At 48.8% G+C, this 25942-nt stretch overlaps 1 protein-coding gene across 1 annotated transcript in view; it reads right to left on the bottom strand.

Moving 5' to 3' along the window:
* Positions 1-24530, bottom strand: part of LOC147658874 (uncharacterized) — a 79143-nt gene extending 54613 nt beyond the window's left edge. Inside the window, exon 1 of the mRNA XM_086952073.1 lies at positions 24442-24530. The gene's annotated coding sequence lies outside the window, so the exon portion shown is untranslated. The remainder of the gene's footprint in view (positions 1-24441) is intronic.
* Positions 24531-25942: the final 1412 nt, after the last annotated feature.

Here is a 25942-nt window from a genome sequence, read left to right as displayed (position 1 = left end):
AGCCACTAGACCAAAACTTCTGGGGAGGGTGGGTGGGGGTTGCTAAGACTCCCGGCCAATCCTGGCTGGTGAGTGAAGTGTCACATGAGTGCAGGATGAGTAGTGTGCTTGTGTGACTGCAGGGTGAGGTATAGGGTAAACAGCCCAAGTGCATTTTGAGTGCAGAGTAATCACTGTGAGTGCATGGTGATCAGTGTGAGTGCATTGTGATTGCTATGAGTGCAGGGTGAGTGTGACAGTGACGGGCGTGAACGACAAGTTAGTTGTCTGAATGCAGGGTGCATTCCCAGACACTTGAACTCAGCATGTTATTGACGGCGGCGTAGGGTTTAAGATCTAAGTTAAACTATTTCTATTATGGCATTAATCGGGGATCGAGGGTGGAGGAAATAAACAATGTGCTGATCCTGTAACAAATGTCCAGTCCTATGGTTAGGGTTGCCAGCAGATTATTTTGATGGCCCAATTGGTACAAAAATAAGCAGTCACCTAAAGCTGTATTTTAACCCTTTCCCTGCTGCCGTCGGCCAATGGCCGACGGCAGCACTACCTCCTCAGTGCTGCATTCCACCCGCGCACGAAAACGCCCGCACTGCGGCGGAGTTACCGCCGCGGTTAACGGGTTAAGCACTTATATTTGCATACTTCGAACAGCAAATATAAATAGAAAGCAGTTTCAATTGTGTACTAGGACTGCCTCAATGATCCATGACTGATAATTAAAGGGAACAAAGACAGAAAAGTCACATAATGACTGAATACATACTTTTATAAATCTATTTAGTGTCAAGAGTAGGTCTCTGCGGGCTCTTTAAACAACACACACAGGCATTTTACTTTTGCCAGCCCTACTTTATATTCCTTTTCATGAAATGCATGCTTACACTACAGCAGTAAATGTAAAAAACAAATGTAAGGAATAGGCAGAGTGGGACCCAGGGGGTACTGGAATCAGGAAAAAACATTAAGCCTCAGTAACCAGTTTACAAAGGCATGTACATATGTAAATGGGCTTTAAAGACCTGTGAAAAACTCTGACGGGCGTGCTGGAGATAAGACTCCATACACTGCCCAGCTGAGGCCCCAGCAGCTCAAGTTGCACTGCGGCAGCCCGGGCTGAGACACAGGATGGGGGAAAAGGAGGGCTGAAGCCCTTGGGCTTGGGGAGAAGTGTGACTGGGAGTGCGTGATCCCCTTTGCATCGCTCCATGTCCCCCCTGGGGTCGTGCCCCACAGTTTGAAGACCCCTGATCTATTGAAACTGGAGCATAGTAACAGAAGTCCTCTGGACTAACTCCCTCGAGCTCAATTCTTGCCCCCATATGCCACCACAAACCTCAAGGTGGTAGTCGGAAACTTCGACGCACGGATCAACACGTGTACTGACCAAGTTGCCCTCCTCAAGCCCACCAAATCCTACAGATCCTCCAAACACCACTGCTGGTTTGCATGAGAGTTAAATCCCACAAACGCTCCTGTAAGTGACTTGAAATGATTTGTCACACCAGCAAAAAACAAAGATGGACATTGACAACTTCAAACTAGCCCTCAACAGTTACCACCACAAGTTCAAATACGCCAAAACAAACACTCGGGTCCTTCGCCTGGACGACAGCTCAAATCGCAGCACTGAGACCGCCCTGATTTAGACCACAGATGACATCAAGACCCTCCTAGACAGCGGAGACCGGCGCTCGTATCCTCCTCGATCTCTCCACAGCTTTCAACACTGTGTCTCACCACACCCTCCTGCTCGGACTCCACAAACTGGGAATCCAAAGGAAAGACCTATAATGAGTCTGTTCATTGCTCGCTAGACGAATATAAATTGTCCGCCTTCCACATTTTATCTCGGGACCAAAAACATGATCTTTGGAATTCCACAAGGATCTTCTCTACGTCCAATCCTTTTCAACACTTACATGGCACCCCTGACCACTCTTGTCAGATCCGACAGCATGAACATAACCTCCTACGCCGACTACACTCGGCTCATTCTCTCACTCCCCTCAGACTCGATTAACACCAAATCTAACTTTCACAGGTGAATGACCAGCGTCGCAGGCATCCACCTCCGTACTTCCCCACCCTTCAAGAGTTCAGGAAGGTCCTAAAGACTTGGCTCTTTAATTAACTCATCTCTGCAGCAGCATTCCCACCCCGCCCCAGCGCCTGGATACGCAGTGCTCTATAAATCCTATTGGATTGATTTTTTCCCGCATGGACACCAACAGTGAAATCATGATGGTCCCCGACTCTAAAAAGAGTGAACAGATTGTTAGTTGAGCAGACATTTGTGGCAGAGTACCCTGTCCACCAAATTCTAAATGAGACTTCAAGTTCATTATTTTACCTCCATATTAGAATCAAATGACATGAATACTGAGGACATTCTATGTGCATTTAAATGGTTGTGTCTCAATAACCTTCAAGAGATCTGGGTTAAATCCATTATTCTTTTGCTCACCATACCACCCCAATTTAGACCCAGCCATATGCAAATCAGTCCTGACCATGTCCTCATGGGAACAGTCTAGTCCGTACCACTGGATTCAAGCTAGCCTGGCTGATGAGGGATAAAGCTCTGAAACTGTTCCCAGGATGCTTGTTAACGGTCCAGGGAGGACATGGCTTGGCAGTTCGGGCTGGACTGGTCACTAATTTGCATATGGCTCTGCCTAAACTGGGCTGGCATGGGGAGCAAAGGAACAATGGATTTTATCCAGATCTCTTGAATGGGGTGAATGTTTGATTAGTTCTGCATTTCGTCTATCATCTTTGTGTCTCTTGTTTTAGTATTCTGAGGGGGTGCATGGAGCAGTGTGCATTAAGGTTATGCCAACAACAGCACCATTCTCATCTTGCTCCAGTCTTGTTGTTGTCACTGCTTGTTCTTTTCTGTCTGATTTGCAGGTTTAAAGTGGTTTTAGGCCTTCATTATCATAGGACAGGTGATGTTTTTAATACCCTTTGAGCCCCCTTCCTTGCCCGGTCTTCACCGTCTGACCCCTGCTGACACATCTACAAAACCATCAACGCATGAGACAGCTAATCGATCAGTGATTTAGGTCAGATGGGGGAGGTGCAGGGATGTGTGTGTTCAGGGGCCAGTACCTGTTCTTACCTGTACTGACCACAGATCACAACAAGCATTGGCATAGCCAATAGGTCTTGCTGCTTAAGGGACGTATAAGTATTTAGTTATGTAGCAGAGTATCCTTGGTGCAACAACACCAACTGTTGCATGGCTAAAGACTTATAAGGTCCCAAATGCAAGACCTATTGGCTATGCCAATGCTTGTTTTTCAGGTTTTAGGTCCTGGTCAATGTTTAACCTGTGGTCTGGGGTGGTCTATTGGTCTGAAACCCCTACTGTGGTTATCCACGAAAGCTTAAGATTTAAGAAAATTTGATATTAACATATTAATAAACTGCTTCTTAACCCTTTCGATGCTCATGACGAGCTCAGCTCGTCATGATGCACGGTTGAGCTGTGCTGATGACGAGCTGAGCTCGTCATGAAATGATGGCATTATGAAAAAGTCAGCATAGGAGGGGAAAACACCTAGCAGCCAAGGTGTTAAGGTATTAAAATGTGTAATAGTTTGATTAAAGTTTGTTCTGTAATTCTGCGTACTGTTTTCAGGTGCAAATCATCGAAATTGCTAAGGCTGGGGTTCCACTCCTCCCAATATTGACTCGGAGGCCGTTCCGGGATTCAAGTAATGATTATAGGGGCCCACGGACGTCAAAGGTTTAAGAAACACTGTTTTAGAGCACCAAATGTGCAGTAGCTTGCATGTGTTGTTCTTTTTAAGTCTCTCTAACGGAACAGACGTTCAAGAAATACAACTACCGGCAGGCATGTGGCTGATGGGAGACTGACACATACAGGAGCAAATCGGACCTCAACACTTAAACCCGTAGCCTATGAACAACCGTGAGAGGTTGACCAATGCCCCGTTACCAAGGCAGCGCTCCCGGAAGGAGTAGGGCGCTGCTGGATAGCAGGAGGCGGTGCGTGAACCTGGAGGGGACACAGAGGTTCCCAAAGTGACGCCATGATATAGTAGTAGAGTTAGGTAGTGTGATAGAGGGTGAGAGTGAGTTAGTGAGACAACGTTTAAGAGATAGTGGAAGTTTTTTGGAGACCTAGTTTGTCATTGAGAGTGAGTGAATTTGTTAGTAAGCGTTTGTTAGTGAGAGTCTGTGAGTTATTTATTTAGCGTTAGAGTTGTAGAGTTAGTTTTTGAGAGAGAGTTGGTGTGTTAGTTTGTGACATAGCTTGGTAGAGTTATTTCGTTCGACTGAGTGGGAGAGTTAGTCAGTTATTTAAAGGGATTGTGAGAGCTATTTATTTATAGCGAGGGAGTGGAGTATGTAGTTAGTTATTGCGAGCGCTATAGTAATTTATTTAGTGATATAGAGGTTGGTAGAGTTAGTGAGTGAGACCAACTGGGAGAGTTAGTGTGTGAGACATAGTGAGTGAGATAGTTATTTAGTGAGAGAGAGTTGATGATGGCAGTGGTTAATTTGTTAAAGAAAAAATGTGGTTGCTCTTATTAGGAGGCAGCTTGCATTAGAACATTTCTCCTGCTAGCGCTCCCTAAAATAGAATCCTGTGATTCTGGACAAACCACTTAATCGTTATCCCAGTGCGTAAACGAATGTGCCATTAACTGGTGCTCCTGAAAAGCGATGGTGTTGTTGATTAAGTGCTGAGAACTGTATACCACGAAATCCTATTAAGCACTAGACGGCACCTGTTAAGATCTGCGTTATTGTGCAACACCACTTTTTCTTTAACGAACTAAAAACCTGAAGCTTTGCCAAACGGTTGATTTACAGTAATCCTATTAAGAAAGAGTCCTTAAAAAGACATTAAAATACATAATTCCTTGACTAACAAGAGGACAGAACTCTTCATTAAAAGTAAATAATGCACAATCCGGGGTACGATTGCATAAAGTTAAGGCAAAAACCTCAACATTACAGTAGATGTTCTAATGTAGGACGCTTACAGGACATGGAGTTATACTTGTAACGTGTTACCCACACGGCGTAGTAGGGAATCCCACCAAGCAGAAATTCACAAATCAATGAAACAATTAAAATCCAAACAAACCTGCACCTCTTTTGCATACCCTTTCCCATCAGCTAGTCTTACTTTTTGCACCGATTGAAATTATATTTTGCATGAATGCTGCTAACTAGAAAATAAAGCCAAACCTACAAGTCCATTGTTCCTTTCGAACAACAGACGGCTAATCTTCCAGCTGCACACTTCCATGATTCGCGAATAACTCGAGAAGCACAGCAGTTTTGTGGAGAGGGAGTCATTACGGCCATCCAACTGCCTGGCGGCGACAGATCATAATTAAGCTGACGCATTCTGAACAATTGTTTGCCTTGCACAGGGGCTGTTGTCTTGCAAGAAGCTTTTTGGCGACACTGAAGTCTTGATTGCCAAGTTACAAGTTAACGACCACTGTCACCAGGCTCAAAGAGAAGCAGCGTTGGTTTGACAACTTACTTGTTTACTTGGGGACTCTGCCTTTAATAATTGGCCTGCTGTTCCTTACTTCCCACATCGTAATTATAAAAAGCATTTATATATTATAATTATATTTAATTTAATTATAATTACAAAAGCAATTATAAGACAAGGATGTCATGGTACTGCAACAAGCACATGATTTTAAAAATGCACGCACTCTATTTAACAATAAGAAAACAGAACGCTTTGAGCACAAAAGCATGAAGGAACAAGCATTTACAATGCAATGGTTTCGGCATTATTAAAGGTAGAGCTATTGGCATTGCTCGTGACTTTTTTTTTTTAAATCATAAATAAATGGCATTGTCATTTACATTGCCAATAGCTTAATCGTTAAATAAATGGCATTGTCATTTACAATGCCAATAGCTTAATTGCTCTCAAATGCATGACCTATTGCATTTACACCCACTCAGAGCCACACACACAAAGCCACTAACTCACACATACAGAGCCACCCACACAGAGTCATTCACATAAAGCCACCTACACAGAGCCACCCTCACACAGACAGAGCCACCCACACATAGAGCCACCTACAAAAAAAAGCTATACACACACACACAGAGCCACGCACACAGAGCCCCCCCCCACACACACAGAGCCCCCCACACACACACACAGAGCCCCCACACACACACAGAGCCCCCCACACACACACACACAGAGCCCCCCCACACACACACACAGAGCCCCCCCCACACACAGCCCCCCCACACACACACACACAGCCCCCCCACACACAGAGCCCCCCCCACACACACAGAGCCCCCCACACACACACAGAGCCCCCACACACACACACACAGACCCCCCACACTACAAATCCCATGACAATCGCTACCACTCAGAGCCTGCTGGTATGACCAACACCTCCAGGATTCCCAATCTGCATACAGCATCTTGATGCAACAGTAATCCCTGCTCCGCCGCACTGCAACGCGCCTTCAGGCCTCGACAAGAGGTGGGAACGCGCTGTAGAAATGCCGCAGCCAGTGCACTCCCGCATGCCACAGCTTCAAGGCCAGAATCCCCGGCTTCGCCTGAGCCCCCGCCCCGTGCGCTCTTTCCCACACACACATCTCCCGCTCTCCCGCCTATCTTTTACCGCAGCGTCAGCTGCAAACCTAAACACGGACCTCACAGCCGCTTCCTGGTGTGAGCCTGGGCAAGGGGCTGCAGCCAGTGGCTGTCAAATTCCAGAGGCCCGTCTCTCACAGCAATGGTGGGACTGTCTCACTATGAGGAAGGACAATCACCGTGCAGGGGTCCGGGCTGTCACATTGCAGCAGTGGTTCTGTCACGCAGCCGGGAGGGGATGTCACACTCCACGGATGCGGATGCCCTGTCACGCTACAAGCATATTTTCATTGACAACTGATCTGGGGCTCATACAACTAGATCTGTAGTCGGCAAGGTACGGAATGAATTAGATTTGCAGAGTTTCCTTCTCTTTTTGGACAAACAACAGTTGTGTTTTGTTTCTCCACGAAGTACCTTTGCACATCTCTGTTGAAGCTTTTACCTATGCCACCTGCAGTGCCGAGTGTGCATGATAGATTTTTTTGCACATGCCATGCCTTCTCAGCAGGTTGGTGGTACCTGGCTGTTTGAAGACCCACCTAATTAAAAACTGTCTCTTAAAAGGCTTTCATTTCAACTGAGATTTTTCAGCTTCTGTTCACCATGAATATTGTTGTGCTCCATTCCTTGCTGATTTCCTTTTGATTTTTTTAGCTGCAATACAAAAATCTGACAAATTAATGACTTCCATTAAGCTGGGAACCACTAAGGTTAAAAACAGCTATTGTTTTGTGCTCATTTTGTTCTGGAAAATATATTTTTTAATCCTATGTATTAAAAAAAATTTGCAAATGAAATCACAACCACCCTTGCAAAAAAGTCTGTGCCACCCTAATGTGAACGCCTTCCTTTAAAAGTCTAGCTCAGCACTCTCAAACTTCACCAGCCGCCACTGCCCCTGCTGCCAGAAGTCCCAGGCATAAGGCTCTGCGAATTGTCGTCCCTGCTGCTAGAAGTCTCAGACAGACATAAGGCCCTGTGAGGAGTCTACCTGCTGCTGGAAGTCCCAGGCAAAGCCTTGCGAGGTGTGTTCCCTGCTGCTAGAAGCCCTAGGCATAAGGCCATGTGAGGGGTCGGCCCTGCTGCTAGAAGTCTCAGACATATGGCCCTGGGAAGAGTCTACCCTCAGCTAAAAGTCTCAGACATATGGCCCAGGGAGTAGTCTCCGATGCTGCTCGAAGCCCCAGGTATAAGGCCCGGCGGGGTTCGGCCCTGCACCCGGGGCCCAGGTGCAGTGCATCCTTCGCTCGGCATGCATCAGCTTCACTCTGAATCTTCGCAACGACTTTCTGATGCAATAGCCGAAGCCCCTCCCCCTGTCTACTGGGACACAGGCAGCAGCAGCAGAAGGCTGGTGAAGGTCACAGCCGCATCTCCATCCCCTGTCCTTCCCACAAACCCTCTACAGAGCACAGGGTGGCATCCGCGTGCATGACACAGGGGGCGCGGGTCCCGGACCCTGTGTGGGGTCTCGTTGTCTTCTGCGGGTCCTCATTTTGGATTCAGCTCTCAAAAGAGGCACTCGTGGCTGTGGTTGCGAGGCAGGTCACCCAGACGTCTCATCCTTCCCTCCTCGCCGCGGAGGCTGCACGGTGCCCTCTCCAAGGTAAGAACCTGTCCTCTCTCCCCTCACCTTCATTAGGTCAGAGTACCTGGGCAGCACCTCATTGTACACACTGGGTTGCTACTGAGGGCAGGGTGTGCAGATAAGGACTCACAGGGACAGTGAGTACAGGCAAGGGCTGGAGGCCTGGGGTGCACACACTGAATACATATGCGTGTGTGTAAGAGCAAAGGCACACGCCACGGATGTGTGCAGTGGTATCTAACATTTCTGTGTCTCTCTGCACTCATGGACAGATGGACGGCACCCTACTCACCGGCTCTGAACGCTGCCGGTCTCAGCTCCTCCTTCCCTCGCGGCGGGGGCAAGGGCCGGACGCAGTCGGGCAGAAATGGCTGCCGCAAAGCTCCGAAACTTTCAGAATCGGGGGCGTGTTTTTTGGTGAGTGACGGATGATGTCACAGATAGAAAAAACCTAAAAAACACGCACCCGAATCTGAAAAAGACACGGCTTAAAGGGAGTGACGCCCCTCTCCTCCAATGGCTAGCCAGCATTTACGAGGCCAGCCAATGGAGAAGAGGGGCAGGTTCAAGCCCCCTACACTAAGAAACATAAAATCTCGGAGCTCCGCCCACTGCTTACGCAGTGCGACGGAGTCCTCGACCTAAAAATGAAGCTGACTAAGAGGGAGGTGGAGAAGGGAGGGGGGAGTGAGAGCAGAGAGGGGGAGTGAGAGCAGAGAGGGGGAGTGAGAGCAGAGAGAGAGAGAGAGAGAGGGGGTGGAGGAGCATTGTAAGGCTAATGAGCCATTGCAAAATCCAGATGGCAGTTGTGCACGTCCAAGCGCGCGTACCCGCACGCTGGAGGCCGGCAAAAGCCTTTGGTAGCACTTTTAAAAGCCAGTTACTAAACGTCTTGGAGAGCAGCACATGCGCTGGCTCAGGCGAGACTTAAAAAGGACCCCCAGCTGCCTCAATTAATTCACTAAAATCAGCAAGGGGATAATTTTTTCACTGCCCACGTCTAGCTACCTTAGCAAAGGCCGGCTCTGTCTGGCGCGAACTGAATAGAGAGGTTTCGCTCATGAGGTGACCTAATTAGTGAAATAAAAAGTCTCCCTTGTTTACTGGGTTGTGGTAATTGTATCGCAGTAAACACACTACAGTGGGACCATTTTAATAATCCAGAGTAAATCATCTTACTGCCGGACCAGGAAAACACAGAGGTCTAAAGCCACGTCTGCAGTATCCATCACCGGACAACCCTGGATGTTCGCAAATATTCTCTGCCCCTGCAGCCAGCCTAGACTCACGGGTAAACGGCAAGGAAGGAGTGAAGACCCGTAACGAAACCAAAAGTTCTGGGGTCCCGCATGCTCCCTCCGCCCTCCACAGCAACGACCCCTTGGATGTTCGAAAGAATGCCCCAGCTGCTCCAACTTACAAAAGGAGCACAGCACAGGGAAATCGGCAAGGAGGGAGTGAAGACTCGGAACGAAACAGAAAGTTCCTGGGTCTCGCAAGCTCCCTCCACCGCTAAGACTCAGAAGATCGCCCGAGTGCCCCAGCTGCCCCTGCTGACTAAGGAGCCCAGCACAAAGCACAAGGCCCCGACCCATACGGCGGACCTCGAAGGAAAAAACAACAAAGAAAGAAAACAAATTTAAAAAAAACAAACTCCACCTCTTGCACCGGATAAAGAAACACCGACAAACGCCCAAGACAACACAGACAACTGCACCATGGGCATATGAGGATAAGAAATACATCCTGCCACCCTTCCAACACTTAACTAAAAAGTGCCTTAAGCACAATTACTCAAACAAGTCGAGCCCTGGCGTTGAAACAACTTCCAATCTCAAATATACACTTGAAAAGGTAACCACAGGGAACAGCCGAGATGGTGGGATAGCGAGGACGGCCGGGAAAAGGCCCACAAGAGCCTCAACATCTACCCCATTCTCTACTCTCACAACACACAAGACAGGATCCCAACGAGTTGCCGACCTCGCTCTGTAGAAAACTCTATTTAATCTGCCATCGCCACCCAACTAACCTGCTGGCGGGGCGCCAGACTAGATCACTCTGAAAGTACACCCTATTTAATCTGCTGGCGCCTCACATTAGAATACCTCCGGGGGTCCCAGACTGGATCCCAGAACACCGACTGCTCGCTAACGTCAAGTCCTGACTCAACCCCTCGGGATCCCTCAGTCACAGAGCGTGGACAACTGTTGTTACCCGCAAAGCAGCGTGACCATCCCTCGCCACAACCTGTCACTACCCTCACCTCTCCTGAGAAGTAGAGCTCTCCGGTGCCACGCATCCACAATGCCCTCTGCCACGGTAATCCACTCTGTTCCTCCCTCCTCGAACCTTAAAGCACTGCATGCCCTGAACTGCCTCACGATCAGTTTCCCGCCTAACCTCTCACCTAAATCGAAAAAGAATTTTAAACAAAAACTGATCAGACAGCACCCAGAATCACTCTTCGCTGACATCTACCACTGCTTCTCCAAAGGAAAGGTAAAAATGGACCTTCTCTTTCACACCGAGAGAGAAGAAGTATGGAAATCCACTCTCGGAGCGCAGCTCAACATCTCAAAAACCACCAACACTCCACATAGCTGCAAATTCTCACTCCCGTACCGCTCACTGGAAAGTAACCATCTACACCAACGGCACAGTCCTGATACAAGCCAGCAACGACAATCTAGAGTCTTTTGATGCCCTTTTCTCCTATATCCGAAATACCCCCCCACCAACCCTACCCCTACACCACCCGCCTCCCCCTCCAGAAGAACCGGATGCACCAACCGAACCCAACCCCGCTCTGGTAATCCCCAGAAACCACACACGCCCTTCTCTAAGCGGCATCCACCCTACCACCCCCTGGGAGAACAGGAACCTTCCATTTCCCCCGGACGGGTTCCACCTCCACCCGCCACCTACCACCCAAACATTCCCCATCAACCCCACTCCCCCACCACATGATATCCGCCTCACCACCAACAAAGAAAACAGGAACCCTTTTCCTCCCGCTTTAGACCCAAGCTCTTACAGGCACGCACCCAAACCCGCCTCCAGCCTCCCTACCACACCAAACCTCTATGAGCAACTTGAACACCAACCTCTCCGAACGCTCGGGCAATATAGCACCTACACCCCAGCTAGTCCCCCCACCCATGACAGACCCCTCACCCCCACAGAGAACAAGACTCAGCCACCCGAACCCATTACGAACAACCAGAACACAGACCTCACCAAACCCAACAAAGATCCCATTCCCCAGCAAGACCCCTCGCCACTTGACATCCCACCCACTCCCATCAAGAACAAGACACACCCTCCTCCTATCCTCAGCACCCATACCCACTCTCAAGTTCAAGTTCAAGTTCAGAAATTTGTATAGCGCACTACTCACCCAGAGGGTCTCAAGGCGAGGGTGGGTGCATTACTTATCGAATAGCCAGGTTTTTACCTGCTTTCTAAAGGAGAGGTGGTTCTGTGTAAGGCGAAGGTGAGTGGGGAGAGAGTTCCAGGTTTTGGCCGCTAAGTAGGAGAAAGATCTTCCTCCCATGGTGGATCTATTGATGCGCGGAATTGCCGCAAGGGCTTGATTGGATGAACGTAGTTGGCGGGTGAGTGTGTAGAAGGACAGTCGTTTGTTGAGGCATTCGGGTCCTAGGTCGTAGAGGGCCTTTAGTGCGTGGGTGAGGAGACGGAACGTTATTCTCTTGTTGATGGGAAGCCAGTGGAGATCTTTCAGGTGACCGGAAATGTGGGCTTGACGGGGGATGTCGAGTATGAGTCTGGCTGAGGTGTTTTGGATGCGTTGTAGTTTTTTCTGTAGTTTGGCTGTGGTTCCGGCGTAAAGGGTGTTTCCATAATCTAGTCGGCTAGTGACTAATGCGTGGGTGACTGTTTAGGTCTCGCCTGTCGATGCGCATGCGCATCGAGCAAGGCGAGAGTATTGCGACTTATCCACTCTTTATCCACACTGCAAGGAATCGTGGCGATTCCTTGCAGTGCCCGTGACTTTTAAGGTCAATGCGCATGCGCATTGAGCTTATGCGCATGCGCATTGACCTTAAAAGCGCGTGCACGTCCGTCTATGTTTACCCGCTCCGCACCCTCCCCTTCCCGCCGTGTCGCATTTCTCCTCCCCCCTCCCCTCTCTTCCCTCCAGCTTGTTTTTTGTTTATTTGACCCGCTCCGCCCCCTCCCCTTCCCGCCGTGTCGCATTTCTCCTCCCCCCTCCCCTCTCTTCCCTCCGGCTTGTATGCCACTCGCAACGCTCCCTGTTGCTGTCTCACACAGGTATGCGTCTCTCTCATGTCCTTCTCCCCCGCCCCTCTGCGCTGCTCTCTCCCCCTTGTTTTTTTAGAAAGTAACGTGCATGTTCATGCCGTTCGTCTACTCAAAAGCCCTATCCAACCAGTAATAACAGGGGATTTAACAATGACTTTACTGGTTCCCGCTTACGGCACATAACAAGTTACCAATAAATCGAGAAGAGACAATACTTTACAGTAAGTTTACATTTGAAATAAGTAAAAGTTACCCCTGGGTGTCCACAATTTAAATCCTAAGTGACCATGTATACCCTTTAGCATATACACTGTAAATTTTGACAGTGATATTAAATAATATAACTCTCACCGCAGCTTTTAAAACTTCGAAGGCACTGCCTACATCAGTGATTTACTGCCTCCCAAGTAATATCAAGTGCAAAGCTCCATACTACAGTCAAACACGAGAAAAACAAAACAGGGTAAAAAATGAATCTTCGAAATAGAAAACTATGCATTAAGCAGTCCCTTTAAACACCTCGCCAGTGACAGTGAAGCAGAAAGACCTAATTAACAACTTAAAATCACAAGTGCATAGTCTTCCTTTGTCCCCAAGTCGAGTCAAAAAGTTTACAAATACATTTTTATAAAGATGGGTGCATAAATTTCTCAATAAAAAAAGTGTCTATGCTGACAAGTTTGTATTTCTTTACAGCTCTCTCTAGTCAACTAATGAAAGCAAAGAACGTTTAAAAGGATGACCTCCTAACATATGTCTCGGGGAATATTTGTATAAAATTCTGAATGTGATTGTACTCCGACCCCTTCATAAATTAGATGATCCCCTAAGAAACCTAACTCGAAGTCTGTGTAGTCAAACGTTAAGCAAACAATAGTTAGTTTCAATACGGGACATGGAGATCATTCCTCACTGAAAATGAGATAATTTCACCAACAAAGCGCCCTTATGAACGACAGTTAAAGTTATGGTCAAACTGTAGTTCTACGAGTAGTTTGAGGAGGTTATTAGTGCCTATGGACTTGAGGAACGTATTTTATTTTGCCATAACTTAATGCAATGGCGAGACTTTAAATGGAGAGTTACAGGAGTTGCGGAATTGTACTGCATGTTTGTCAATAGTAAGATGGAGGATGACCCTCATTCACAGGCATACCTTCATACACACTGAGCAACTCTTCACTTAAGAGCTAAGCAGCCATTCAATCATGCCCCTCACAGGCCCCTTCATTGCCGTCATCATCCACAACAGTTACGCCCAAACACATTGCTCCCACGCCTCACCTGTTTCCCCTTTAATCCTTCTCAACACTCTTCCGTTACCCATTAACTAATACCATGGTTCTCTTACGCCACTCACAATACTCACCTGTTCCGCTCCCGTCGCTCACGCCCCCTCAAGTTGAAGTTCCGTCAATTACACCAGTCACGGTGGGTGAGTAACAGTAACTCAACCTTACATGTTGACCTTCTCTCACTATCCTCACATGTTGTCCTTCCGTCACGTCACTCTCTACACTTGAATGTAGCTCTTACATCACTCAGTACCCTCACATGTTTACTTTCATCACTACACCACCAGTGGCCCATAATTCAGACACCTCAGAGGTCACATTTCTTTGACTTACCTTACAGCTGACCCTTATTCACACACACACACCACCAGCCTTCAATCCTAACCACCAAAGGTCCCCATGGCTTCTCAAACATACATCCCTACCAAACCAGACTGCAATCCCAATTCAGTAACACCCTAGCACACCCCAAATCGCTCACCATTGATACGTAGGGGCTTCTCACAAACTCACAGAACACACTCATGCCTCACTACGCACCCAACTACCCAGTAGCCTGTAACTTCTCCCAGCACACCGTTTAATCGCTCAAAATACAAGCACACCTCGAAGCCCTTCACTTCCACGCACTAACACCACAAAAGACCTTCACTTTTCCTATCATCCTTACAACACATCCTCTAAACAATTACAAACCCTACACCCGCTGACTAACCCCCGTATGGCAGTGTCCCCTGGATCCCACGCTGGTAGTTCACCACCCAGATGTAATCCCAGGAACAGGGGCAAGCACACATCAGAACCCACAAACCAGCCCTCAAGACATCGCTCTCCTCACAGCCCTGGGGGCCTCACTCTTTCCCACGCGTTAGGGAATCCTAAGGGGGTGTGCATATCCAGTCTCCATCCCCATGGTGCCCCAGGCAGACAAGCCCCTTCAGGCCTCCGCCCACAGACACTTCGCATACAGCAGCAGCGCTCTAATAACCCGTAAACATTCCAGTATTCCCCTCCTTTACCTTCCGGCTTGTTTTCGGCAGCCATTTCCCCTCCGCGCGCCACATCCTCCTCCTCGCGACCGGTACCCCCAAGGCGCGCGCAGGAGCCGCTACACAGCCGCGTGCAGGGCTAGCGTGGGCGTGGTTTCGGAAGAGAAGGAGTCAACACCTTACCATCCCCACCAACCCGTGTTACAGTTGGCCAGACCGTCTCTGAGACGGACGTCAAGAGAGACCAATCACACTACAATAGAGGAGGCTCTTTCGGCTTTAGTGACGTCATAGAGTTGTCAGAGGGTGAGTATTACCTCCTCAAGCAAGTCTTATTGGTTGGTGGAATTTATTTCTCTCTCCTCCCGCCTCCTCTGAAGAGGGTGGTCAAACGTGTGGTTCGCGCCCACTGACGCATGGATTCCCCGCCCTGCTAACCCCAAACAAATATTCTGAGTGGATGAGGTCTGGGAAGTAACTGTCAAACTGTAGTCCAATCAGAGAGAGAATCATAAGAAGGAGGTAGCAATCCGAGGCACACATTGGACAACGCGGATATTATTTCTTACGAACCATCAGCCAATGTTTGAAGGCTGTTGGTTTTTACTACGCTTGAGGTGGGTGGCTGGTAGCTGTTAATGGCGTCCCGCGTGATAGGAGCGTGCGTTGGTCTTCTCTTCAGCCAGGGCTTCTCGTTCATCGAGCTCTGGGAGAGGGTAACTGTAGTTTTGACAGGAGCGAAGTCTGCTATCATATGCATACTTCGTGCATGAAAGACTGTAGTGAGCGTTCAGACAGCTTATATAATGGGTGTAAACCTCATAGTTCCTAAGTCCCACTCAAAACGTGTGCTGATTTTGTAAATAGCAGCCTATTTCTTCACATATAAACGTGTTTTTCCTATTATCGACAGCCCGTTGGCTGCATGTCTTTTTTTTATTTCTATAACACATACATCAACCCCTCACCCTCACTCACTCACACTCACCCTCACTCACCCTCACCCTCACTCACCCTCACCCTCACTCACCCTCACCCTCACTCACCCTCACCCTCACTCACCCTCACTCTCACCGTCACTCACCCTCACTCTCACCCTCACTCACCCTCACTCACCCTCACTCTCACTCACTCTCACTCACCCTCAACCCCTCACCCTCACTCACCCTCACTCACCCTCACTCACCCTCACCCTCACTCACCCTCACCCACCCTCACCCTCACTCACCCTCACACAGTGCAATAGGTCTCGGAGCATTTGAGTTAGAGCTTTTAGAAATGTTTATGGCTTTTTTTTTTAATTCTTTAGCATTGGCTACAGGAAACAAAAATGCTAAAGATTTACAAAAAAACCCATAAACAATTCTAAAAGCACTAACTCTAATGCTGCGAGACCTATTGCATTTCCAATGCTTGTTTCTTATTTCGGTGGGGATCCAGCGGAAGATTTTTTGAGCATGCGTAGGATGTTGAAGCATGATGATGTAACGGCGTTGACTTGTCTGGTCATTGAGAGGGAGGAGTCTAGGATGAAGCCCAGGTTCCGTGCGTGATCTGTGGGTATGGGTGCTGTACCCAGAGCCGGTGGCCACCATGAGTCGTCCCAGGCAGAGGGGGACGATCCTAAGATGAGGACTTCCGTTTTGTCTGAGTTTAGTTTTAAACGGCTGCTCTTCATCCATTCGGCTACTTCTTTCATTCCTTCGTGTAGATTGGTTTTGGCGGTGTTGGGGTCTTTGGTGAGGGAGAGGATTAGCTCGGTGTCGTCAGCATAGGAGATGATGTTGAGGTTGTGTTGTCGCGCAATGGATGTGAGGGGACTCATGTACACGTTGAAGAGGGTGGGACTGAGTGATGATCCTTGTGGTACGCTGCAGATGACTTCGGTGGCCTCTGATTTGAATGCGGGGAGGCGGACTCTTTGTGTTCTTCCGGCGAGGAACTAGATGATCCAGTCCACGGCTTTTCCATGTATTCTGACGTTGTTGAGGCGTTGTATGAGGGTGTTATGACAGACTGTGTCGAAGGCGGAGGAGAGGTCAAGTAGGATGAGGGCAACTGATTCTCCGTTGTCCAGTAGCGTTCGGATGTCATCCGTAGCAGCTATGAGGGCGGTTTCGGTGCTGTGTTTGGCTCGAAAGCCGGACTGTGAGGGGTCGAGTGAGTTGTTGGATTCAAGGAAGGCGGTGAGCTGGCTATTGACGGTTTTCTCGATGACTTTGGCCGGGAAGGGGAGGAGTGAGATGGGGTGGTAGTTCTTAAGTTCAGAGGGGTCCGCTGTGGGTTTCTTCAGAAGGGCGCTGAGTTCGGCATGTTTCCAGCTTTCTGGGAAGGTAGCGGAGTTGAGGGAGCAGTTGATGACATCGCGGAGATGGGGTGCAATGATGGAGTCTGCTTTGTTGAAAATGTGGTGTGGGCATGGGTCAGTTGGTGAACCTGAATGGATAGAGTTCATCAGACGGATGGTGTCTTCAGTAGTGATTGGGTTCCAGGCGCAGAGGTTGTGAGAGTGCTGTTTTGGATCGGAGGTGGGTGGAGTGGGTTGTTCTTCGGATAGGTTTCCAAAGCTGTTATGAATGTTGATGATTTTGTTGTGGAAGAAAGAGGATAGGGAGTCGCAGAGGTCTTGGGAGGGGGTGATGTCGTTGGAGCCGGCGGTGGGGTTGGTAAATTCTTTGACGATGTTGAATAGTTCCTTGCTGTTTTGGGCGTTGTTATCGAGTCGATCCTTGAATGTTGATTTTTTGGTGGATCTGATCAATTGGTGGTGTTTGCGGATGGCGTCCTTGAAGGTGGTCAGGTTGTTGGTGGTTGGGTTTTTACTTCAGGTTTTCTCGAGGGTACGACATAACTTCTTGGATTTCTTGAGGTCATCGTTGAACCAGGGGGCCTTTTTGTCACCTTGTTTGATCTGATGGTTTTTCAAGGGTGCTAATTCGTCAGCGCTGTGGGTGATCCATTGTGTGAGTTTGGTGGCAGCTTGGTTTGGGTCCGATGATATGGCGGGGGGTTTTGGTTAAGCGATGTGAAGAGTTGGTCGGTGGTGATTTTGTTCCAGTTTCTTCGAGGAATAGGTTGTGGTGGGATGTGGGTCGTGGTCTTTTTGTAGCTGAAGTGAAAGCATCTGTGGTCCGTCCAATGGAGAGCTGTGGTGTGATTGAAGGAGATGTGTTTGCTGGAGGTGAAGATAGGGTCGAGCGTGTGTCCGGCGAGGTGGGTGGGGGTGTCAACAAGTTGTTTGAGTCCGAGATTGGCCAGGTTGTCCAGAAGGGTGGTGGTGTTGTTGTCGTATTTCTTTTCCAGGTGGAAGTTAAGGTCTCCCAGTAGGATGTAGTTCTCGGAGGTGAGGGCATGTGGGCTGATGAAGTCAGTGATGTCTTCATTGAATTGTGTGCGAGTTCCTGGTGGTCTGTAGATGAGGGTGCCTCTAAGTGTGGTCCTGGGGTCGGTGTGGAGCTGGAAGTGAAGGTGTTCGGCAGTCGCGAGGTTATCGTCGGAGTTGGTCGTGATTCGGATGTTGTTCTTATGGACGATGGCGATGCCTCCTCCTGTTTGGTTGGTGCGGTCCTTTCGGATGATCTTGTAGCCGTCCGGGATGGCTATGGCGATGTCGGGCGCTGATGAGGCGTTCATCCAGGTTTCTGTAAGGAAGGCGACGTCCGGTGAAGTAGTGTCGAGTAGGTCCCAGAGTTCAGTGGCATGTTTGTGGATCGATCGGGTGTTCAGCAGGATACACTTCAGGTGGTTCGAGACGGAGTTTTGTTTGGAGGAGGAGGAGCTGGCATGGGTACTGATGCAGGCGAGGTTGCATGAGTGGCATGTGAATGGTCCGTGGGTATGTCCTGGGGTAGCTATGCAGCATTGTGGAGAACGTCCGGGGTTAAGGGCGAGGAGAGTAGCGGCGTCATATGATAAGTGAGTGGGGTGGGTTTTGCGAGAGCCAGGGGGTCTGGCGCTGGGCGCGGTCCAGGCGCGGACGGGCGTAGACGGGCTTACCTTTGGCGCACCTTCGGCGCGCATGGGGCGCGACCGCTGCGCGCAAAAGCATCTGTCATAAATGGATGGTGGAAGGGGAGGGGCGAGGGGGGGTCAGCTGGGAGGCAGAGCGTGGTGGGGGGACGGGCTGGGATACACAACAACAAAATGGCAGCGAGCCAAAAGGGAAACAGGACGCACTATGTAACTAGCCACAAAGCGCTATGGAAAACAATGCTGGCAGCAGAGCGCTATATCAATTACTGCAATTAATGTTATATCAAATTGATTCAGGCGCCAGAACGCTGCTTGGCAACAAAGCGCTATGTTAATGTTATATTGAATTAATTCAGGCACCATAACGCTGCTTGGCAACAAAGCGCTATGTCTATAATGCAAGGCACGCTCAGCAAAGCGCTACGATACCAGTCGGTAGGGAGGGAGGGGAGCAACCGCCTCTGATGGAGTCAGGAATGGTCACAGCGTTGGAGCGGTCAGGTCAGCTCCTATCTTCCAGTGGGAGGGAGGGTCAGCTGGGAGGCGGGAGCGTGGTGGGGGGACGGGCAGGGATACACAACAACAAAATGGCAGCGAGCCAAAAGGGAAACAGGACGCACTATGTAACTAGCCACAAAGAGCTATGGAAAACAATGCTGGCAGCAGAGCGCTATATCAATTACTGCAATTAATGTTATATCAAATTAATTCAGGCACCAGAACGCTGCTTGACAACAAAGCGCTACGTTAATGTTATATCGAATTAATTCAGGCACCAGAACGCTGCTTGGCAACAAAGCGCTATGTTAATGTTATATCGAATTAATTCAAGCACCAAAACGCTGCTTGGCAACATGTCTATAATGCAAGGCACGCTCAGCAAAGCGCTACGATACCAGTCGGTAGGGAGGGAGGGAGGGGAGCGACCGCCTCTGATGGAGTCAGGAATGGTCACAGCGTTGGAGCGGTCAGGTCCGCTCCTATCTTCCAGTGGGAGGGAGGGTCAGCTGGGAGGCGGGAGCGTGGTGGGGGGACGAGCTGGGATACACAACAACAAAATGGCAGCGAGCCAAAATGGAAACAGGACGCACTATGTAACTAGCCACAAAGCGCCCCACCTCCACCTGCCGGCTCCCTCCCCCACCCCCCGTCACCTGCTGGCTTCCACCCCCACCCCGCCAATCCTCTATGTAACCCCAAACTACCGGATTGCCACCTCCCAAAACCTCCAGGCAACATTAAACCCACACTCCTACAAGACCCCTGCAACCTTGCCCTCACTGTCCCGCCCAGACCCCACACGGACAACACACACAAAACAAGGCGATCCAACCCCCAAGACTCTCTCCCCCTGGACCTAGAACCAACAACTCAATCACCACTAGGCCTCCCAGTACCCTGGTCTCCTGCCCCCCAGACCCAACAGTCCCACCCAGGTCCAGCCCCATTATCCCAATGACCCCAAAACTGAGCAGCATCTCTCCCAGCTAGAAAGCCATATGGCAACTATTATCCGGGTTTTTCCGATATCCTAGCCAACCTCAGGGAGCCCCAGCATACCCACTCCTCCACCCTGTGAAGTGGTGTGGCTCACTGGTTAGAGGCGGCAGACCCGTAAGCAGAGGACGGCCCGGGACCAGGGTTCGATTCCCGACGCGGCAGGGTCGTGGACCAGGGTCAGCGGGCTCGATAATTCTCGCCTCGGTGCCTACTCCAGTCAGGGACCACACTCGGCAACTCTGGGCATTAGCTTGCCTCATTGCCTCATCTTCACATCGGCCCCCCCAGACCGCTGGGGATGCTTGGTCGCACCTTAGAGGTACCCATTAGGGACCATCTCTCAGGGTGAGCCAGGACGGGTTCCCCAGCGGTCGAAGCGCGGAGATACTCCTCCGGGAGTCGATTCTAGTGCTATATAAACCCACAATTAAATAAACCCACCCTCCACACACAACAAAGACCGTCTGTAGTCCCACCACGGGGATGGGTAGCCAACCCCATCACCCTTCGGGCTCAGAGACCCAAAAGAACCAGAGACGCCATGTCTGAGTGTGATGCGACGGACCTCACCTCCTCATATGACAATCCGTTAGCTGCCACCCCCAATCCAAAATCCAGGTGATCACTGGACTGGGAAGAGTCCAAGCCCCTCCTAACTCAACTAGACCGCTGTCCACCCGCACTAGCATCCCCACAGCCCCACTAATGAAAAAACCCAAAGCAGAGACATCCCCCACTAACTGCATGCTCATAAACTGCAGATCAGCTATCAAACACGCCACAGAACTATCTGAATCCATCCTCACTCACGACATAGACATTGCATTCATTACTGAAACCTGGCTCAACGACTCCTCTGCTCCTCTCCTAGACACTCTTGTTACCCCAGACTTCACTATCACCAACAAATATAGAAAAGACCAAAAAGGAGGGGGCATAGCAATCAGCCACAGAGACAATATTTCCATCTCGGAAACAGGCTTCCTCAACTACAACCTTGAGTGCCTAACTGTGAACATCAACACAAGCAACAATAAAACACTAACCTGCAACCTTATTTACCACCCCCCAGGCAACCCCACCACTTTGACCGAGCACCTTTCTGACCTGATCGCCCACTGCTCACTATGAGAGGCGAATAACCTAATTCTGGGAGACCTCAACCTACACTGGAATGAAGATAGCAACCCGCTAAGTCAAAACCTGAGCGAGTTACTACATAACAACAACCTCTCGCAACACTGCACAGAAGAAACTCACAACAAGGGAGAAATCCTTGATGCCATTATCGCCAAACGTGACAAAGTGAAAATAATCCACACCCTTCCCGTAGATTGGTCTGACCACCACCTAATCCTCTTCCACCTCACTCAGCCAGCCACTCTACAACCCCCCCATCCAAGAAGAATCCAAATGGACCGGAAACCTTACCCAGATCAACATGACCGACCTGGAAGGAAAAGTCAATTCCCTCCTCTACACCCCCACGGGGGAGCTATCCACGACCGAACTCACTGACCATTACAACACGTCCCTGACATCCATTCTTGACCAGATAGCCCCTCTGAAACAAAATAAAGCCAGGAACATCCCCTCAAGATCCTGGTTCAATACAGACATCAACAACGAAAGCCGGGAAATCAGAGCCACAGAAAGACTGTGGAGAAGCAACCCCTCCACCAGCCTACTTGAAAAATTCCAAGCATTGGAAGCATCTCGAAGAAACTACAAAAAACATAAGTAAGGAAAAGTCGAACTTTTTCTGCTCCGTCCTAGACAATGCAAAAAACAGGCCCAACGAACTGTTCACAATCATCAAACAGCAAACCGCCAAACCCCGTAGCCTCTATCCAGGCCTCATAAGAACTGTGCGAAAACTTTGCCATCTTCTTTGAAGAACAAAATCTCCAAGATTGAGCTCTCACTTAATATCACCACAAACCACGCCTGCATAAGCCTGCCTCCACTTCCAACCGAAAGCACATACAGGCACCTCATTAACACTTGGAAATCCTTCAATCCAATCTCGGAAGCCGAGGTTATCAATCTAATCTCCACCTCCAAACCCGCCTCACACGTCCTTGATCCCATACCTTCTCAACTGACCAAGAAACAAAAACTCACAATAGCCCCATTCTGGTGCAGAATCATTAACAGCTCCCTGAGAAATGGCATCATTCCGGATTGCCTCAAAGAAGGCCAAACAACGCCTTTACTAAAAAAAAACAGGCCTGGACTCCACAGACCTGAAGAACTCAGACCCGTCTCCAATCTCCCCCTCTTTTCCAAAATTCTCGAAAAATGCCTCCTTTCACCACTAAGCACATGGACAACATCAACCTTCTTGATCCCCCCCAATCAGGCTTCAGAAAAGGCTACAGCACGGAGACGGCTATCCTAAACATCACAGATGATATTCGCAAGTCACTTGATAACAATCACTGCTGCCTACTCATTCTCCTTGACCTCGACAGTCTTTGACACGGTAGACCATAATCTCCTCATCAAGGCCCTACAAGAAAAGGTGGGTGCCGACGAGATGGTCCTCCGCTGGTTCACCTTCTTCCTCCACAACCAATCGCAAAGGATAAAAAAAAAAACTTCACCTCCGACCTCCACCCCATCAAAAGAGATGTGCCACAAGGTTCAGTGCTCTCACCACAACTGTTCAACATTTACATGGAACCCCTCACCTCCATACTTAAAAATGTTAATATCCCCTTCCATCTATATGCGGACGACACCCAGGTCTATCTGGAAACTTCTTCCCCTGATGACATCCTCAGACTAAACAACACCAAGAAATTAATCACTGGCTATCTCCAAATCACCTTAAACTTAATCAGGACAAAACAGAGATCCTCCTCATGTCCAACAAAGAAGAGAACCCACACATTGCAGAATGGCTTAAAGCTCTGGATACTCCTCACTAGCTCACTCCATAAAATCACTAGGAATCACCCTTGACCTTAAACTGGACATGACCAAGCACATCAAAAATTCAGCAAAGACCGCCTTCCTCAACCTGAAACTTCTCTACAATATTAAACCATTAATTCCCAACAAAGACCTGCCACCCAAGCACTGGTGCTATCTAGACTTCACTACGGGAACGCAACCCTCACCGGCACCGCAAAAACTCACCTAGCTCCCCTCAAAACAACCCTTAAGACAGCAGCCAGAATGGTCACTGGAGTCAAGAAATACGACCACATTTCGTCTGCTCTAAAAGATAAAAAAGTGCTCCCTATTGATCAGCGGGCGTACTTCAGAACTGCCTGCCTCACGCACAAAGCACTACACACAGGGAAGCTGGACTAGCAGCCAAGCTCAAAAGGGCAGGTCAGACAAGGAGCCTCAGGAGTTCCAACTCCCTCCTTCTCCTCCCCATGAGAGCACGCAAGCAATCAACAGCTGCTAGGTCATTCGCGGGAAATGCGCCCAAAATTTGGAACTCCATCCCAGCAGACATCAGAACAATCTCATCCTTCACTAAATTCAAAATGCCCCTTAAAGCCCTCCTCTTCAACCGCTCCAACCCGAAGGGATAACGAACGCCTAACCCTACCCCCGCGCTGGCTCCACTCCATCTGACCCACCACAACCAAAACCGAGGCTTCCCCAGGTCTCCTGAACTACCTCAACAATGCATGCAACAAGATCACCCCAAGACTCGACTACTACCTCTAGAATTTGCAGCACCTGTGGACTTCTGAACTTTTGTTTGAGACTGCTTTATTAAATATCTCTACTGAAACACTGTTGTAAAGCGCTCCGATACCCTCGGGTCAGGCTAGCGCTATATAAAACAAATTTTTTTTTAAAAAAATATGAAATATTGTGTACAGGATTGCCACCTGGCCAGGGCTTTAACCAGGATGACCAGTTTTATAATCTCAAAGCAAGTAAAAATCGAACTTTTGTAAAATCAGTATTTTTCTCCCTTTCAAACAAATTCGTAAACATTGAATACAAAATTAAAATCCTCCAAAAATATCCCAACCTGCTCTTTATCTAACATTAGAGCGAATCGAGATTGTATTGAGCTCTTGTCCTTTCCAGGACCAGCCCCAGCTCAGGGTCGGCCTGGTCTCTGTTTTTGACTCTACTATTTACAGGGAGACCCTCCTCCCTCCAGCACTGAGACTCAATGCACACACCATCACTCACTTGTTCTGGTTTCCCGCCCCTCATTCCTCCGGTCTTTTCTTTGTCATTTTTTCCGCATAAACTGAGACCCGAGAGCGGCTCCGAGGAAGGACGAGGAACAGCACCGACAGCAGAGCAAGATGGAGAAGAGACGAGTGCGCAGGCGCAAACAAGGCATACTATTACTAGCATGCTCAAACAGAAAACACTGCATTCCACGCATGCTCAGAGAAAAACACTGCATTCGACGCATGCTCAGAGAAAACTGGTGTTCCGCGCATGCTCAGACAGAGTGATGTATCCAGGGCATAGTTTCTTTTGTACTGACAGCCCCAGCAGGGGGCGCGCTCCTACTGGACATTTTATTCTTTGTTGCAGTTTAATAATAGCACAAACTGGACCCAGCGTGATTTACATGAACCTCAGTTACACTACGGACAGACACGTTCATTTTTAGGGAGGGGGAGCTTGAGTGATTTGTCCAGAATCACAGGATATTTTTGAGCTGAGACTCCAATCCTGTTCATCAGCTTTTAGGTCGGCCAGTCTAGTCGTTAGGCTACATCCTCAATCCTAACTCGGTTTGTTGGTGGTTCTGGAAGTGCTACTGTTTGTGTATAACCCCTGAAAGCCATTTAAACTCGGCAGTTTTACTCTTGTTTCCTTTTAAAGTATTTTAGGACTGACTTGCATTGGAATATTTTAGACAAGTTTATATTTGATGCATTAAATTTATATTATAAATGTACGGATTTAAATGATATTTTTGTACCTGCTAACCCTTGTGATCCTATGTTGGGTGGGACTCTGAACTATAATCTCATCCAATAGGCCTGGTCCACGCGCCATACTCGGCACCAGAGCTTCAGAAACACTGCAACGGTATGTAACACAAAGCAACAAGACCGACGAAGAAGAGAGGCGAGCACTTGGGTGAGTGCGAGGACCCCTAGGACGTCACCTGTGGAAGGCCATGAGCCGAAAGTTGTGAGTTGTTAAGTCCCTGAGGAGGGTGAGTTTGAGAGGTCCTGGTGGATAAATCTATTTAAACTAATGTGCATGACAATTTTATTTTGCTTTTTGAAATCTGTTTTCAGGGTGGGGGATCCCACTGAAGACTATGGGAGGCATTTCACTTGTTTGGAAGGTGGAAATGAGTTGAAACGGAGGGTAGCAGCTTCCAAATGAGGGTGAGTTGGAATACATGCCTACACAAGATGTCACAAGCAAGTTAAAAACAACAAGGCAGTTGACCTTACGGTGTGTAGGTCAGACGCAAGTCTTTATTACATATGCATTGACCTTCTGAGCTCATCTCACAAATTATTTTCTTTCAGAGACCAGAGCATGTCTTTCATCTGGACTGCCTACCCTAGGTGAAAATAAACTGCTAGGTGTGTCCAGGAATTCGCAGCATGAAGGTGGACAGGACACAGACAGCTTCCCGATTCTCGCCTTAAAAGCCCTGATCTTGGGAAGTGCCCCAAGGGAACACTGTGCCGTGCCACTCGGAAATGCGGCA

The sequence above is a fragment of the Lissotriton vulgaris genome, unplaced genomic scaffold, assembly GCF_964263255.1.
Source record: "Lissotriton vulgaris unplaced genomic scaffold, aLisVul1.2 SCAFFOLD_520, whole genome shotgun sequence".
In the NCBI taxonomy this organism is placed as follows: domain Eukaryota; kingdom Metazoa; phylum Chordata; class Amphibia; order Caudata; family Salamandridae; genus Lissotriton; species Lissotriton vulgaris.
Note: the sequence above shows the minus strand (reverse complement) of the source record. Positions and strands in the feature narration are given on the sequence as shown.